At 34.8% G+C, this 19,351-nt stretch overlaps 1 long non-coding RNA gene across 1 annotated transcript in view; it reads left to right on the top strand.

Annotated features, from left to right (window-relative positions):
- Window positions 1-609: 609 nt before the first annotated feature.
- Window positions 610-19,351, top strand: part of LOC146544437 (uncharacterized) — a 64,985-nt gene continuing 46,243 nt past the window's right edge. Inside the window, exon 1 of the long non-coding RNA XR_014882858.1 lies at window positions 610-657. This is a non-coding gene — a long non-coding RNA (uncharacterized LOC146544437). The remainder of the gene's footprint in view (window positions 658-19,351) is intronic.

Here is a 19,351-nt window from a genome sequence, read left to right as displayed (position 1 = left end):
TTAAAATGTTCCTGATGTATTTGTTGAACCTATGTATATTAGGTAAATGCATTCATTTTGTTGAGTAATTTTTTTACGAATAGAAATGTGATTAGCAGCCGCTCTTGAATTCATATTACTGCCAGAAAGGTGCTGTAAAAGACAATATTGGCAATATGCAAGTTAGATGGAAACTAACTTGGCACCCTGGTGAGTACTCATAAGTCCACAATCAAGCTCATCTTCCTACCCATCTCAAAAAATACGTACCTGGCAAGCGTACTTGGACTCACACATACCCATTTCTCTCATTAGTTCTGTAGTTTATGGTTTCCAAATCATTAAGTCTAATAACAGCAATACAGAGCCTGTCTTTCTCTAAATGTAAGCCAGATGCTGTTCCTAGAAAAAAGTATTTTGTTGCACTAATGGGGCTGTTCTGTGACATGTCACTTACATCATAATTTGACATAAATCTGTCCATTTGTATGACTTCCTCTGCTGCTAATGGTCATCTGAAAAGCATTGGTTGCAAGCTGGTGTCACATACCACCCTGGTTGTTAGCAGTGCCCACAAGAGGTGATCAGAGTGTGTGAAATTAAAGCATCTAATGTCTGCATGCCCACTTACTTTCTTACTACTCTGTGAGCTCTTCAGGGAGAGAACTGCTGAGGAAGGTAGGAAAGCAGACTTGCTGATCTCCACAGGTTTTCCTCTAGCTGTTCAGGTCTTTCTTTGGAAATTCTTCTTATGCTAGTGGTAGTGTTATTTTCACTTAATCTCATTCCTCAACTTGTAGATTTGGGGTTTGATTCAGTGTTTGTTTTTGTCTCAGTCTAAACGAAGGCCAGATAACTGCTGACCCTAAGTTTAACATCTAATTCCTTCCCTCATCTTCTGCCTGCAGCTGGGGACACCAGAACTTGTTTGGTACCTTTCTGTTCTTAAAACTGTCTTGAGTGTGAAGGGGGAAAAAAAAGAAAAGGCAACTATGGGGAATAGATAGGACCAGAAAACTGTTGATTCTTACTCGTGCCTCAGAAGTACGCTTATTTTTCCAGGAAGAATAAGAAGCAAGAAAGAAGTGTTGCAAGAAGTACTCTTCTCCTAATCTTAGGATGAAAGAGTGTTGAATGAAGACCCACTGTCTCCTGAGACAGTGCTGTGAAGAGCACATTGTATCAAATGGCTTCCTAAACTCTTTTTTTTTCATACTTTTAAAACCAATTTTCTGACAGTACCCAGTGGGTAGTGATTGGCCTCACTGTCCCTGCAAAGCTTCTCATCTCCATGCCCACATACTTAGGTCCCATTTCAGCCCAGATGTAGCCCTTGACCACTTCTCCAGTGATGCCACAGGTCTGCCTGCCCTGGTCATGTCCCCAGACTCTCATATTCCTTGCACTAATGTCAGACGTCTTATTTCCTTCTCCTGGCCAATGCTTGCTGGCCTTGCTGCAGCTATCTCAGTATCCTGCCTGCCTCCAGCCATGGTGAGGTGATGGACCAGCTGCTGCTGATTCTGGTACCTCCTACTGCTGAGCTTTTTGAATCTGCCTTGGGAGACAGACAATGAAAGCCAATTATCTGCATATTCTATTTAAAGAAAAGAGTTCTGAAGAAATCAAAAACTGGTAGACAAACTCATGTGATGTGTTCAATTTTTGAACTCTGTAACCTTGCATGCTGTACTACTTATCAGTCTGATACTCTTTACAAGACTTTAATAAGAGCTATTCTTTGCTTCCATCAAACAGCTAAAATACCTAACATTTAAGAGTCCTTATTAAAAACAAACAAATGCTCTCTGTTATTATCCCACATGGACATGGAACCCATTATAGAGTCTCACACTAGACCAGATACTAGCAGTATGCTGATATTATGTAAACAGAGCTTGCAGAGCAATTCTGAACATTTTATATCTCAACATGCTCTAGCAGCAGGCTTGGAAGATCATGTTCTTTGTCAAAAAGGTTCACCAAACTTCCTGTTATCTTTTCTTTTAAAGTACAAAATTGATTCATATTAATGGAGTGAACCAGAGATGGTCCATGAGTCTGTCACATCCACAGTCTAGGGATAGCTCTTGTATTTGAAGGAATATCCATAGGTTTTACTGGAAACCATTATATTTTCATTATGCTGCAGCATAATGTTTTATAAATAAAACGTAAACACTATTTAAAAAATATATCAACGAATGAAACTAATTTTGGAAGAGCTCACGAAAAATATGGAAGTTGACCAATCCATTATCAGTGAACTGAGGAACAATGTGAAATGTATCTCTGAAAATGCAGCTGTCTGCATTTTGTGATCATACCGTTTGCATTATGTTAGGGGAAAAAAAAAAAGAAAAAAAAAAGAAAAAACTGAATTTTTAGAAATTCACTTGTGTTTTACAGAACATTTTATTTTCTCTTTTTTAAGATGTGGAAATATAATACAAAGCATAATCCTAATCCTATAAACATTTCCCTGTCTGTTATTGGGTGTTTTTCAAATGATGTTTAACTTTAAAAAACATAGTTTCAAGGGAATTATTGACATTTGTCTGACTTGACATGACATTTTAGTGATTTAGAGTTTTTGTTTTGGAGACAAATGGAAATCAACAAAGTAGAATCACTTTGCATATTCTTCTGTCACTATGTCCCTTGCTGTGTGAGGGCAAACTAGTTTTACTGCTCTTTGCAGCCATGGTACAATAAAGACTACTGTTAGAAATAGGCTTTTGAACTTCATTGATGCCAAGTGGTGAAATGTCTCAAATACCAAGAAGCACTATGCAGAAATCTTAGCAGCACAGCTCCAAATGTCCATCGTTGTTCTGCTAAAAATGTTTGCCACACTGGATTTATTTTTACTGCAATTAAATTATGTTTAGAGCTAGCTTTGCCCCTATTTCCAGTTTACATATAATTGAAACAGATATGTTTGTATTTTTATAACGTAAAAATTTTGCAGAGTTCATACATACAACATCATCTAATTCGTAATAGAACTTGCTTGGCAATAGCTCTCCTGTAATATTTTGCTGGAGCTGACAGAAAAAAAAAAGAAGTATGCTGCCAACATAATTATCCTTTATTTCCTGATGAAATGATTTTTAAGAGAGAGATGACATATTCTGTAAGTTTTCCGTTGTGAAAATAATAATATCACTCACCTACAATAAGATCCTTATTCAAATTTCTTATTAACTAATGTATTTATGTTGAGAGAAAAATACACTATTACAGCTCTTCCGTTTGTCTAAGTGGAACTATTATTGAGTAACACCCTTGCAACAAAGATATAAGTGATATTTGTTGTGTGCTTTGAGTTTTTAAATTCTATTAGGTTTGCCATTTTATCATTTTCTACTTTGGCTTTTCTGCTTAAGACTAAGTATCAGGAGTTAAGTCTTTCCTTAATCACTTCTTCTCTGCAAGAAAGTTGAACAGTTACATTTATTAATAACTCGTATTCCTTTTATATGATAACAAATCAGTGTTACTTGAACATTTGCACTATTTACTTATTTATTTGTATAAAGGAAATATCCAGTCAAAGCAAGTTATCAGAAAGTGAAGATAGTGACCTTTGTCTCCCTTGCTACAAAGATTTTGATCTTTTCGGCCCTTATTTTCTTGTCCAAGCATTCTCTTGGAATTCTTTTGAATTAAAAATATATATATATATTTCAGGACAACTATTTTTCCCTATTTTCTGATCCCCTTATTTCACAGAACAGTGCTAAATAAGGAGAAAACCAAGACTTTCACTGCATGTCACCAGTCATCTGTCTGTTACACAAGCATGAAGTGATCAGATAAATTCATCTTGTGGGAAGGACCAAGCAGCAAGACACAGATTTAACAGTCAAATGGCAGAGATCTCAGAAGCTAGGTCAACAAGTGCCTGACTCTACTGTGCAGCTTATTTTAACAGTCCAATCAATACAAGTAGAATTTCAGGATTTATTTATTTATTTATTTTCCCCCCAATGGATTAGAAGTACAAAATCTTTTTTCTTTTCATGTTACTGAAATCCCCCCAAATGAAATTATTTTCTCCATAGATGAACCAAATGATATGCTGTATCAAAAAAAAAGAAAAAGAAAAAAAAAAAGAAAAAGAAAAAAAAGCTTGTTCAGAACCAGTGCTTAGGGGTTTGCTTATAGGTGTCATTGTGTCTCACATCCCTGCTGTGAAAATCAGCATGCATTTGAATGTGCATCTTGACCCATAAATGTCACCCTGGTCCACTGAGCATCTTGACTTCAACATTTCCTGTTGTAAAAGGGACAATGGGATAACACTTCTTTTTTTGAAGGAGGACCCGTGACAATGTGTGCATGTGTGCAGTCAGGAGAAACTGCGGCACTCGGGATTTGAAAGCATGTCATCAGCCACTGAGCGGGAGATCACAGGAGAACGAAGTTGCTGGACAGTTTTTGAAAAACACAAGGATTATCATTTTTGTTTCCAAGCCACTTCTCCTTTTCACAGCACTGAATCCTTCTTGGCCTCTCTCCATCAGTGGCTCAGTGATGTGCCCCAAGTAGATTGCATTCAGCTGAGTAGTAGGTGAAGCTGACTTTGAAGAATGAAATAAGACTACTCCCATTCCTGTGTAAATGTTGTTTATGTTGCTAGCCATCTTTTAATTGCATGCATTTTCTAGTATAAATCTTAACATTATCCACAGAATCTGAAACTGCATGAGGTGAAAACAAAATTACATGAAGCAGAAAGGTTGTGATTGAATTCAGAGCCAATTCTTTAACCTAAAATTGGTAGCATCCTATATGTGTGTACAAGCAAGATTTTGCATCTGGTGTTCCACTGAATCGGAGTTTAAAAAAAAAAAAATTCATGGCTAATAGATGGTTTTGCTGTCCTTTTCCCAGCTGGTGTTGTTTTGTTTTTTTTTCTTCTTTTCCTTTTTTTTTTTTTCCTTTCTTTCTTTCTTTCTTTTTCTTTTTTTTTCTTCCCAAGAAATGCTCTGAATTTACCACCTCTTGATGATTTCTTTAAGGAAGAACTTTTAATTCCTTGTTTTCCACTCCAGAGGACATTTTCAAGACAAGTTATGTTCGTTGGGACATTTCATTGTCAGCAGAAATAAAGCACATATTAATCAGGTTGCCATCCTCAGTCCTTCAGCTTCAAGCCAAAGTGCACAATTCTATTCATGTAGGAGGCATGCATACCTACATAGAATTTATGCATACCTACTTCAGAATTTTAAAACATTAGGTGCTTACAACAGTATTTGTACATGTTCCTGAAGTCATGGGCAGAGAACACAACTGATTTAAATGTCCATAAGTATACTTTAAGAACCTGCAGTTGTCTAAGACTTGAATTTTAAGGTTGTTGTCACTTCAAGATGATTTACCATTATTTGATGGTCATCACTGCTCAAATACCAGTTTTTACCCCACTGCAGCAAAGGAGTATGGATGATACTCTTTATCATGAAGAACAATCAAGAAGCTCAGAATATGTTTGAATGTTTTCCTTTCAAACAGAGGACAGAAAGAGTAGTTTTAAAAATATCATAAGGGCATTCCCATTTTTTGAATTTTTTTGTATATGTATAAATACCGACCTGATATATCCTGAATATATTTTCTTGTACTAAAAAGTTAGATTAAATGATTTCAAGAGGGATCTTTCTGCAGTGATCAATACAGATGCTAATGCAACACAGAGAAAACCTAAACTGTAAAAATGAATCATAACTACAAGTTTTGATATTTTCTCAAATGTGTGTAATGAGACAATAGTATTTGAGTCTTGGCGTAATGTACAAGAGCCCAATGTAAGCCCTGATTTAAATGTCATCTCTTGTCATAATCGGAAATTTGAAGATTATCCCTAGCACATTTTGCAAAGAGATATTTCCACAGATAGTTATTCTCAAAAGCAGCATTGAAGTGTTTGATAGATCTCATTAAAGCACTTTGATATATCCATTCTTTCTATTCAAAAGGTTAGGAAATAGTACAGTGCAGACAAAATAGGATATCAGGGAAACAGAAGATTGTAACTAAGCTATAGTTCGCATACAGTGGTGTCTTAGAATATATAAACAGTTGTGCAGCAGTTAGTTTGTAAACAGTGGATTGTATACTTGTATTGAGTCCTATTAAGGAGTATGTGTTTCATAAACATGACTGTCTTTTTGAAATGTTATTTGCGCTTTTATTTTTCCTTGTTGATTTGATAGGATGATGCATCCTCTTAGATATAATATTGCAGGGGATTATTTATAACGAAAAAGTTGTCTATTGGAATAAAAAGCTTCAAAACCACTGTAACTATGGTACACCAAACAGAAGTAGTGTACTTTTAAAAATACATCTAACACACACATTTTATGTGCAATTAACTATACTTAGTACTCCAAGCTCAATTCATTCTCTTTAAAGTTTTACTTCAAAACAACTTCATTGTTTTAAGTGACTAAATTGAAGCTTTTTAGTATTTCCTGCAATCTCCCAAAACAGAAATAAAATCAGTTTTAATTTATTTTATTTGCTAGCACTGTGGATATAATTATTGCTGCAGAGTCTTTTTAATTGTTTTCAACTAGGTGCTTGTCTTTAAGTTGCAATAGACTTCTAATTCTACATTGTTGATATTCCCCTGTTAATTTTGACAAAGCATCATAAATCCAGGTATTTAGGCTTATTGAATTTTGAAATGAGGTGATTAGTTGAAGCATGGATGAATGAACTGATGCAAAGCAAAATGAATTTTATGATTTACTGTCATTTACAAGTTCCATTGGAACCATTATGTGCAAATTGTAAAATGTATTAAGAGGTAAGTTATCACAGTTATAATCAACAATGTAGAATTTTCTGAAATAAAAGTAGTCAAGTAGTCCTCCAGAAAGAGTAACTGTTGAGTAAGTGTTTATTATACACTAGTTTTGTTTTTATTATAGATCAAGATTTTCCTCTCCAGCATTTCAGTATACAAAAACAAACAAACAAATAAATAGTACCTTAATAGACTTTCAGGAGCAGACATTAATGTTAAAATTCTAGAACTGTTCCCATTATAATTTGCTTTCAGTTATTTCTGTACTTCAAAAGAGGCATATTTAGGAATAAATGGTCCATTTTAAGTTTTTACTTAAAGTTTATCATGGTTATTAGTTAAGGTAGCAACAAAATGTTATGATGTATGCCTTGATTTCTGGTCATTGGTATTCCTAGTGGTTTGGTATTTTTAGTTACTAGGTTTGAATGGAAAGGGATTTGAAAAATTTTACTATGTAGTAGTAAATGTTAATATATGTGCAAGTATGAACTAGGACATAGATGTGTTGTACTTCTATTTCCAAATGAAAACTTCAGTTGAATTATTTGAAAAGACACAGAAACTAGGTGTATATTCAGAAATCCAAGTTTGAAAATAGGATGGATATCTGAACTCCTTTGCAGTTTTCTAGATGTTTACTTTTAATTTTAGGCAGAGCGTGAATCTAAAGGGCTTCCAGAGATAAGAGGCTCAAGAGCTGTTTCTCACCATTTGAATTACAAGTCAGAGGCCAGAACTTCCTCTGAAACTCAAATTGCTGAGGCCTCTAGACAGGCAAATTATGAGAATCCCGTGTAGCGGTTCTTCTGTGCTGGAAACTGGAGCTGGGGCAGTGAAACATAAAGCTGGGCTCTGCCAGTTCTTTTGATTGTCTGGGTTCCTGTCTGCTCTGTGGTGGGAAACGCAAGAGTTGCATGCTTTCTTGCTCTGAACCCTGGGCCAATGACAGTCTGAGTAAATCATTCAAAATGTTCAGCCTCTCTTTTTTTCCTACAAGCAAACCAACTCTAGACACATTTTTTATAGTAAATCTACTCTTAGTCTCATTAAACAGTAAAAACTTTAGAATCTTAGTGTACAACATTTGCTAATGAATTTCCCCAAATATTTTATAAGCATTTATAGGAAGTATTCTATTTGTGTTTTTTTAATGTTTTTTTTGTTGGGTAGTAATCCCATTTGACTTTTCACAGGCTAATGGAAAAGATTTGTTCTGATTTACAGTAAGCATAGTGCTTTTAAAAAATGAGAGCTTTTATACTAAAGTTTTTTATTGAACCATTTGGTTGAATGAAGACTAATTTTGCACCCTTGATATAAGTAATATTTCTAACTAAGTTTTCTTTCTTGCTTTGTTTAGTATTGTGTTGTAATATTGTCTTGATATATCTTCCAAACAAAGGTAATACTGAATGGATACATAGTAAACACTGGAATTAGCATGTTCAAGAGCTTACGTTCATTGTTTCCTGGTATGAAGGATAATTACAGAGTGGTCTACCTACCAATAAACTATATGATAGATACTTATAATTCTTTGTTACTGAAAGCAGACTGGAACAGGTTCTTAACAGAACTGTGATACAAATACCACATTTGTTCTACACAATGACTACTTCTCTTATCTTTGAGATTAATGGAAATAAATTCTCCCAATCTTTCTGGGATGGATCAGTGCTGTAGCCTCAGATCTGGGCCTTTCACATACTCTGTTTAATTAATGCTGCTTTAAATATTATTGGCTAGGAATCTGTTCCATTCCCATACTGGCTATTTGGGGAGACATCACAGACAATGGCAAGGTTATTCCTCTTTGCCAATGAGAGAAGAATCTTGAGGGTATAGTACAAATAAGATAAGTCATGCTCTATAGTTTGAGAAATTTTATTGGACTTTTTTCCTGGTTTTATCCTCATTTTTACCTAGGATGTAATGAACTCTTCTGAAATTGAAGTATAGAACATAAATGTATACACATGCTGGTAGAAGAAACCTACAAGTATGTATGCACTAATACAGCAAACAGCTTTCGGTTGAAAATGGCTGCTCATGTACTTGGCCTAGTGTTACATCTTCATAAATGTTTGGGTTTCTGAAATATTGTGGCAAGAATCCCACTTTGTCAGTTTAAGAAAAGTGAATCTAAGTGAAAACACAGAAATCTCTCCCCGATCAAATATAGTTCCCCAGGGAACAAAAATTTATTTACAGGTGTGAAAACAATTGTGAATAATCTTGAAACTGTTTTCTTTTTGCTGTGTGTGGTTTGGTTTTTTTCCCCCTCTTCTCTCTGTGGCTTTTTTTTTTTCAGTCATCTGCAACTTGAAGATAAGATTTCAGATTTGCATTCTCAGTTTCATTGGGTCCCATTTACCTTTGGTAGTTAATGAGCGCTAAAGCTGTAACACAGAATATGTTGAACTTTACGACTGGTTAGGCTAGTGGTTTATTTTGCAGTGATTTACCATATGGTTTCCCACGTTTGCACTGTTTTGTTACAATGCTGGTTCTGTGGCAACACAGAACTTTAAAAATGTAAGGGCTCATAACAACCTCACTCACCTTTCCAGCAAATTGGAGGCTATTGAGCCATTCCATTGTCTGAGGTGTAAAAGAGAGGCAGTTATTACAGCTTCTGAGAAATAATTCAGGGTTGAGTTCGGTACGCAGTCATAGAATCATAGATTCACCAAGGTTGGAAGAGACCTCTAAGATCATCTGGTCCAACTTTCCCTTATCACCATGTTCCTCACTAAGCCACTCCCTTCGTACAACATTTTGTACACAAGATTTGTCCCTTAAAAGCTTGACAATTTGGCTTACCCAAATTTAGGCTCTTATTTATATATGTGGGAAGAAAACATGCTCTAGTAAGATTTCTGGGGTTGTATTTTAAAAACCTCGACAGCAAACAATGGCATCTTTTGGTTTTTTACTCAGCCTTTATTTCAAAGGTGAAAACTGTATCGTTATATTTAGTTGGCTACCTGCAGCTTGTTAGTGGCAGTATCATTAAGTAATACTGGAAAATTTGTAGTGGCTAATCTTTCAAGCTTTTAGCATTCACGTTGACCTCGTTAAAAGTAGCAAAGGTCAGGCTTCAGTTCAACAGAGTTACCCGCTCACCAAGGAGACTAGCGTAGCAAAGTAATCTCTGTGTGTCACTTTTCATTAATCATGCTACTTTCCTCGTTGTGAAATTCCAGCAGATAATTGTTACTAAATGCGATTTGCAACACCCTGTGCTGTGGTTGAAGGACCAGAAATAGGCAAACAGATAAAAACATTGTTTAGCTTGCAGGCAGCAAGTGTTTGCTATTCAAAGGTACATCATGCATAAACATTGATTTACCATGAGCTGACACTTATAAAGCATTTGCTGTTTCAAGAAAGCCCTGTGGTCAGGCTAAGTAATAGCCAAGGGCAAGTACTTTTACCTGCATAGCAAGGTTAGATTCTATATAAATTGTCTGATCCTGAAATAAATCAGTTTTCATAATGTTAAGCTGCTTCAACATTGCCACAGGTCACAACAAAGTACACAAAATGAATCGCATGCACATATGGTAGGAATTGTGTTCCCATGTAAGTTCATCTATGATTATATTGAATAAATATTTCATCAAGAGTATAGTTCTCAAGGAATTTACTGTTTTTCCTTTATCGAAGAACTTCCTCGAGTACATCTCGTCTATGCTATGAAGTTTCCAGAATGAATTTATTTTGAATTCCATCTACACCTCGTAAACTTCAGTGAAACATGAACGGGTTTAGAAGCATATGAGTGTAATTCCATGGAAATGGATGTTTACAACTTTGTCACTATGTCCAAAGATGTACTCTTTATCAGCAACTTGCTAAATTCTGTTCTGCCACACAAAGGCAGCTGCTAGAATATTTACAGCTTGCTCTGGTGTTCCTTAGCAAAAGGCAGGATTTGACTGCTAGTAATGAAATGGGATTGCATTTTTTTTTCTGCAAAATCTTCATCTTAATGATCTGTCTGTACAGATAATTTAATACAGCAGCAAAAGGCACTTGGTTTTAATGTGAGAGTTTTAGTTCCATTGCCTTAATTGCAGAACAATTGGTAGTTATTCATGGAGTTTTCAAGCAGAATCTAAGACCCAAACCTTTCTGATAGACCAGTGTTCAACACGTAAGAATTTACAGCAATACAGTTAAAAAACAATAATAAATACAACAGTTTTCAAAGATAATTGAGGATGTCTACATTTCTTTTAAAATGAGATAGAAAAGCATCACCATCCTTCAGATTCTTGTGTTTAAATGTAAACTTTCGGTAATATTCACTCATTTTTTATTTGTAAAGGTAATAATGTGCCATAATTCAGACAAAGCAAAAGTGTCAACAATGAAAAAAATGTGTAAACTAAATTTGAAGAACATGTAATGAAGTAATGGCAAAAATTACTTAAGGTCTGAGAAGAGCTTATGTGATGAACGATTATGAAAAGTCTTCATTTAAATGATAAATAGGGTCAGTATGTACACTGTGATCATTTGCATTGCAAATGACAAATAACGGTGCCAGATCATACATTGTGCTGGTGTATACCACTTTTGACTTGAGTCTGATTTAATCTGAGCAATTAGAATCAGCAGTAGAATTAAACAAATCTGAAGTCATAGAGTTATAACACAAAAATACAGTCTGACATTAATAATTCAGACATAAAATAGCCTTCTAAAACTGTGCGGAATGTGGCTTGCTCATTACGAGATTCTTAAGTGTGATAACAGTATTTTCACTTGAGGTGATTTTGCTGGCATTCCCTAGGTGCATTATATTCTGTAAACTGTCCTTTTTCTAACACTGGGCCATGGCAAAACACAAGCTGTTTCAGGCTTCCTGAGCCAGATGTGTCTGTTCTGCATCTAGTAACTTCGCCTAACCACTTATTTTAAATGCTGAACGTGTTGCTTGCTAACTTTAGTTTATGCCCTCTGGTAGTTGGGATTGTTTTTATCAGAAAAGAAGTTGGACAATTAATCTCTATCCATGCATGTGAGCTTCTATCACATTTTCCCCCTCACTCGTCTCTTTTCCAGCCTGAGAAGTCCTGGCTTACTTAGTCATTTCTTGTACAGCGGCATTCATTCTTGAATGGTGTCCAAATGTGATATTGTTGCTGTATTTAATTCCAACTTAAGTGCCATCTGCTAGCAGAATATTCTCTGCCAACATTTCTTCTAGTACTTAATAAGAAAGGTAGCACTTTCTAAAAACTAAGAATGGGTTCTTAGGTACTGTACAGTAAATGCTCCTTGGCTCCTCCATCTGAGAAATTCTCTTCAGGTTTCTTCATTGCATTTCTACTGCAGTAACCCTGTCTAGAGCCAGTGGCCCTAAAGAGCAGAGGTGGGCTCTTGGTCCTTGTACTTGGTCGTTGTACTTAATGCTGACAGCTGGCAGAATCATGGAAAGACTAAATTGAATTAAGATCTATAAGATACTGAATCAACTCAAAACTTGTTTTAAAGTGTGAATTGCTCCTTGCTATTCCTTTAAGAAAGATAGTGCAATTTTGCGCTGAACTCTCAAAAGCTTGGAAAATCAACCCTTAATCTGCATTGTTTGTATGTTAAGTTTGTAAAATGGAATTGATAAAAATTGCATCAGCTTCTTCACGGCCTATGTTTGTGAACACATTTTGAATAGAACTTAGATTTGCATTCCTCCAAATCTGAGATTTTAAAGGTAGGACCTAGAGAAGGAGGCATTGACTGCATCGGTGATAAAAATAATGGGTTAAGAATGGTATTTCACAGTTAATTAGTGCTTGTATTATTGAGTCAGCAATTCAAAAGCAGAAAAGTTTTTTGTTAAGTAGTACCTGATCAAAATGAGAACACTTATAGTCAGCTTCAGGATTTTCTACAATACTTTCTAGGAAACATGTTTCTGTCAAATCTTAATAGTCACATTTATTTTAGAGTGGAAACCTTGTTAAATACTCTGTTTTGATTCTCATTAGGTGCTCCTATGAGAGATTTTAAATAATATTCGGATTTACTTCTGAATTAGAAAAAAATAGCTACTAAAGAGGCTAGAGCATTTCCATAGGGGTGGTGAAAAAAGATAGCTCATTTATTTGTTTATTTATTTGATCCATATTTTTTGTTTATTTATTTGATCCATATTTTTTTGCCTGCTCTACAGAAAAGAACTAACATCTTCATTTTTATGAAAATTTGGTTGAATCTTATACAAGCTGCTCTGTAAAACGGCTGCACTGTTTTTTATATGTTGGGTAGAATTTTAAGATTGTCGGAGCCTAATTGCCCTCAATTAAAAGGCTGCATGCATTGACAACCCTTAGCTGTGTTATATCAACTATTCCCCAGGGCTAGGGGATTACTGCAACTTTTCATTTATTCTATTTTGATAACTACTAGGTACATGAACTTTTAATGGCAAGCGCTCTGTAAATTATTGCCAGACACCGAAAACCTTCATACCTTGTTTCATCTCCAAATGTGTGAGTCTTCCATCATACAAGGGTGTGTTTTATACTAAGAATATGTTTAGTTACTGAAAAACATTCAGCTTTGTGTTAGTTCCAGAGATTCAGTCATTCTAGAAAAGGCAAATGAAAGGTGAAAATTATTTCTATGAGACAAGTGCGTACAAAATTACTGTTTGTGATAAAACCGCAAATAATTTCATCATGGAAGAAGTTATTAAATAAACTTTAAAAAAAAAAAAAACACCACAGATTTGCACAGGAATAATATTTAAAAAAAATAAGTATTTTTTGTATATGCACATAAAAACATGCAGTAGCATTATTATAAAAAAGAAATACCCACTGAACCTGTACCTGGTACATGATTTATTTAGACTATTTATTGCTGTCCTTTGCAAACTCATTTGTGGTTTTGTTTCTCTTGTGAATTGTGAGATTATCAATAGCTTGTAGAAATAAATAATGTATCCAGTCAGGAAAATGAATAGCTATTATTTATCCAAGATCTCACTTCAGCTATGGAATTATAGAAGGTATACTGCTTTACCAACTACTATAATTACTTTAATTATACTGTAAATAAAACAGAACTTGCAGATCTAGTTTTTCTTTCAGATTTCTCTAAGGGCTGTAATGATTTAGGGAGCTTATACTCTACTGTAGTAGCAAAATGTATTTTATTCATTTAAAGCTTATTAAAAAGACAACTGCAGAAATTTAAAGCTGTACCTCATAAACATCAAAACTATACATAAGTAGCTTTCTGTCAGCAAACAATATAAACGTATGTAAAACTTTCTTTTCCCACAAAACAAAATCTGTTTTCTATAACGTTGCTTTCAGTCTTGGATTATTAACATACATTCTTGCTAACTTGAGGGATAAAGACACATGGCTTGTTTAGCCATTTCTGATACCGCGACTTAGAACTTTGATTTGATTCTGATCCCTTAACATACATCTTGTGTTCAGGGATGTGCTGAATTTGAATCCGGAGGCTGCCTGCTGACTTCTAAGTAAATAGGAATTTATGTGGGCACCAGCATTCTTGTAATTATTTTGTTGAAAATTTGCTAGATCAGAGCGAATCATCTAAGAAGTAAGCATTTATGCAAATATATTTCCATAGAACATTTTTAGCTCCATAAACTATAGACTAGAGAAGGAGTTTTATTCTTCCAGTAGCAGCTGTGGGTAGCAGCTTTGGATAAGACACCAGCACCTATGCAAGCCTTCTTTGGAAAAAGGTAACTTACCAAAAGGTAACTCGGGAGACTCTGCAATGTTCACCCTATTCCATTGCTTTCAGTTTCTCAGATTAGGTAATGAAGATTATATGCTGCAGCAGAAAAAAACTCTCTGAAAACTGCAAGGATTAAGTCTTCTTAATTTGTGATTCCTCTGTTGATCTTTGCACATTTTTCAGTTCACTCCTGTTTGTTATCTCTGCTTTCTTCCAAGAGTAACATCTTATTTTAAGGAGTTTTCTCCTGGAACTGTGTAAAGCATTTTGTAACAATGTGGAATTTGAATGCTCCTTTCTCCACTGTCTATCAGCCCATTCATTCCGCCATTCTCACTTTTTTTTGTGCTTCTCTGTCTTTGAGGCATCAAAGCACTCACCTTTTTCATACTATTCTCTTCTGTGCATTCTGGCCATGTCTTAATAGAAAGATACTTGTATATCTGAGCTACCTAAGCAGTCCATCACAGCTTGTTAAATATTACTCTGGTGTTTCCATTCCTGAAGGGATTTCCCAGTTGTTCTTCTAGGTACATTTAATTCACCTGTGCATCACAGACTTAAAATATTGCTTTAGGATATGCTTTCTGCCTAAAAATTGGAAATTCCTTAATGAGATTTTTATTTTTAATGAATTTCAAGATCCCTAATGGCTTTGGTATATATATATTCAAAAAAATTGCTAGCTTCTGTCATCTCATCTATGACAATTAAAGGCCTACCACAGCAAATGATACAATATACTATCATCATAAGCTTCTTTTGTTTCCCTTCTTCTTTACAGTGGTAGAATTTTTTAACATAAGAGACTTACTACCTATTATATTCTCTTATGAACATGCTATTAGAACGTACTTTCACATAATCAAAAACTACTTTGTGATGAACAAAGTCCAGTTTTATTATATGTAGATACAGTGCTTTGTAGAAGATGAAAAGGGCCACAGTTGTGCATCTGTTCGACATTTTCTTTGTCCTTCATCTCTTTCCAGCTTAAAATTATTATTTTTTTTTCAAAGCACACTTAGACATAGTAAGCATCTTATTTTATCTTTAAAGATTCTAGCAGTGTCCTCTCTCACTGGTATAATTATATCCTTACACAAGGGAAAAAAATTTAATGTACAGTTTATCACAAGAGACATCAACTGACTTATTCGTATTAGAACATGAGTAAATTAGCCCTGTACTTTCCATATGAATGGTGCTGTCAGAGGATATAAATATAAAATAGAAATAAATGCCATATGCACTGAAATCTTATCGGACTCAAACAAGTATTCTAATTGTGCAGGTAAAAAGAACTGCTGTAACAAGAGGCCTTGGTGCCCGTAGGCAAGACTTTGATTCTGTACCTTTCCGTCTTGTAACACTCTGCACAGAATATCCTTGTAGTCTTTCTCACTACAACTTAAAAGACCTCTAATAATTAAAAAAGACAAGAATAGTATCACCTTAGTTACTATTGTAGGACAGATTCTATTACTGTGGATATCAGTTAAAATAAGCTTAAGAATTAGGTGGACAATAAAAAAGTAGTTCCTTTTGCAAAACTAACTTAATATACTTAAATAATGAAATTTCTAATGGCTACCAAAATGGTGTTTTGATATATAAATCCAGTCTTTGATAAATTAAATAGATGGCTTCATTTACAGATTATATATTATCAAAGCCAAACCTAACCTACAGCAAGTAGCCTCTTGATTTCATCTCATCAACCAATACAAAAACTAGTCTGCAGGGCAAGTTTTGAATATTAACTGCACTGTGCAATGCACTTTGAACTATTCTCCTTTGCAAGGGTGAGATTACATGCATTCATCTTGGCCCTAGTATCCTGGTGGTGTGCACAGCAAGAAGGGAACTCTGGCAGAATTTTGATTTGTTCATGAATTTGTAGCTATCAGGTTAGTTTCATAGTACTTAAGTATTATGCTGCTTTTAAAAACAAGATATCAGAATTTTATCCATCAGATAACTCTCAAATCAGTGTGATGTTCTGTTAACTTCAGTGATGCCATACAGATGTTGTACAGCACAGTAAGCGTGTCTCTGTTCAAAGTGGAATCTGACATGTTAGAGCTACATTAACTAGTAAGTAAAAGTCTCTTTGTGTTTGCCTGATACCACACTAGCACCAGTTCTCAAAGGTAGACATGATTTTAAAATATCCTTTTTATTATTATTATTTGCTCTTACGCAGCTTCATAGAAGATGGTAAGGTTCAGGGATTTTTCTTTCTTCTTGTGTAGCTTTAATTGGAGAGTCAGAACTTACAGAAAATGTACAGGGCTTTATTCAGAGTGAACAAAAACAACTGAAAATGAGTTATGATTGCACCTGCGACTTCTACAAGCTGATTGTTCAGAAGTATGCTTTACAATGTAAATAGCAGCTACTCATGCTCTCTGTTCACCATGTTTGTGAGATACAGCTCAATTCTGTCCACTGTTGCGTGTGAAACAGTATATATCCTGTGTTTAATTCTGAGCGACATCCTGAAAGCGCAAGAACAGCCTGCTTAGTACAGCAGAGACCAAGTAACATTACTGGTTTTTTGTTGTATTCATTCCTCTCCTATGCATGTTATCTTATGATTTCTTTAATGTACATTTTATTTTATTTTATTTTATTTTATTTTATGCACATCCAATATGTCATCCTTTGCTTCTCTTTCAAATGATGTGATTAATATCTGTTAATGTTTAACATGTAAGATCACAAATGCATGTTGTATTTTCCAAAGCTACAAATCCTTTGTTTCTATATTGCATAGATCAAATTCTAAAGGAAGCTCTGCAAGATCCAGGTAGACTTCAGTTGTTTTTGTAGTCATATCAGGATCCTGAATGTTATTGCAAAGGGTTTTGTGAAATTCTGTTTTGTACAAACAGATACAAGAAAAGCATTTAAATGTCTGGTAAATCAATAGACATTTTCTTTCTCAGAACATCTTATGCTTCTCTTGTTGTTGCTTCTACTCTATTTAAAAAAAAAAAAAAGAAAGAAAAGAAAAAGAAAAAAGGCACAAAGTTCAAATTACTCAGAGCAAACAGGAATGTCATTATGGTTTCACCCAACTGTGAAGTTTCCCTGTCACTTGCACTTTCCCTCTTTTTCATTATAATGAAAATAATAGAAGTCATTATTTTGTTAAGAAAGGGAGCAACCAGAAATAAAACATTTTTTTGCATAGCCTCATTTTATATAGTAATTAAGAGTGCCTATCCAATTTGGAGTCACTAGAATTAAGGGAATTCAAACCCAGAAAAGAAATTGGAAGTTGCTGTATTGTTGTGAGGTGTGAGTTGTATTGCAGAAACTTTGCAATTTTTAATCCATATTTGAACTTGTGTTCACATCCAGCCCCTGAAATGCAGATGTAGTAAGAATTACTTACTTTGCTGAAACAATCTATGTGGTTATAAAATGATTTTTTAGAGTATATATTTTGAATTGTTCTGTTATGTTCCATTGCTTGTATACCAAGAGATCATTTCAATGTAGTGCTTATTTCAGAATTCTATCTTTTTTATTTTGATTTTTGTTACTTGACAGTAAAATATGAACTATCTCTGTTTCCTTCCATCTTCCCTTCTTCTCTTCTCTGAGTATCAACGACACCTGCGTATCCATACACAATCTTGTGGGGAGGTCAATCTTCCCTTTTACCTACCTCACAGATAAAAATATTAATTAGAGAATTTTAAGCACTTTAAAGAGGTCATATGGAGCAAGAATCAGAAATCCAGTATGATGTATTTTTACCAGACTAAGCCAGCTGTGAGAAATACGACTTAAGGGATGTACAATAACCTCTAGAAATCCTATAATAGGATCTAGAATCCATTTCTACATACAGTTTAATTAATTACAAAGAAGTTCTCCTGATAACATCCCCTTTGCTTAGCACATTGTCCTAACAGGTGGCAACACCCTTCACTCAGTAATTCACATTCATGCCCACAGAGCATTCCTTGCTTAGCCAGGAAAAATCAGTATATGATCATTCAAACATAGAATATATCAAAGCGCAGACTGTCAAAAGGATTTTATTTCTGAGAGTTTGCTTTTACAACTGTAAGAACCCTCCTTGAATATAGTTTGAATTTAGTGTGAGCATTTCCTATTTTTACGAGGTAGGGAAGTGAGCGGAGGCGACTAGAGAGGTTGTTGTGTGGTCTATTTTGTGTTGTACTTGTTCTGACAGAAAGAGGCAGAAACTAAGGAGCAGCTTGGTTTCACTTCTTAGATTTGCAATAAAAGATGTAGGATGACATAGTGTTGTAGTCATGCTTTATTTCACCCTAGCTGTCAAAAGAGAATCTCTGTGAACTATTTTGGGATTTGTGCCCTTTGTCAACATGTTGCTATGCTTTGATATATTGCAAACAGCTATCGGAAAATTACCCTTGCCATTTTAAGCCAACTGAAGACAACAAAAAACAAACATTAAAACAATAGCATTTAATGGTAATTATATAAATGTGGATTTAGTAATGATTTTAATTTCTGCTGACTTGCTAACTAACCATATGGTTAACTTCGGAATCGATCAAGAATTTCCTTGGACTTTACCTAATTGGGTGGCATATGATTTAAGGATAAGAAGTGTGATAAATACAAGCTGTCTTGATGAAGATTTCTGTTTACTTCATGATTGTCTGAGAGGAACTGTAGTAACAAATATGTGCATAGATATTTGTACTTACAAATCAAGCCAGGCTATTAGAATTAGCAACAGAAAGTTTAGTGTGATCTCATTAGTTATGTATAATGAGCAGAAGAACAGTGTCATGCACACTGCAA

This window comes from Meleagris gallopavo, chromosome 4 (assembly GCF_905368555.1).
Source record: "Meleagris gallopavo chromosome 4, MGAL_WU_HG_1.1, whole genome shotgun sequence".
Classification (NCBI taxonomy): Eukaryota; Metazoa; Chordata; class Aves; order Galliformes; family Phasianidae; genus Meleagris; species Meleagris gallopavo.
Note: the sequence above shows the minus strand (reverse complement) of the source record. Positions and strands in the feature narration are given on the sequence as shown.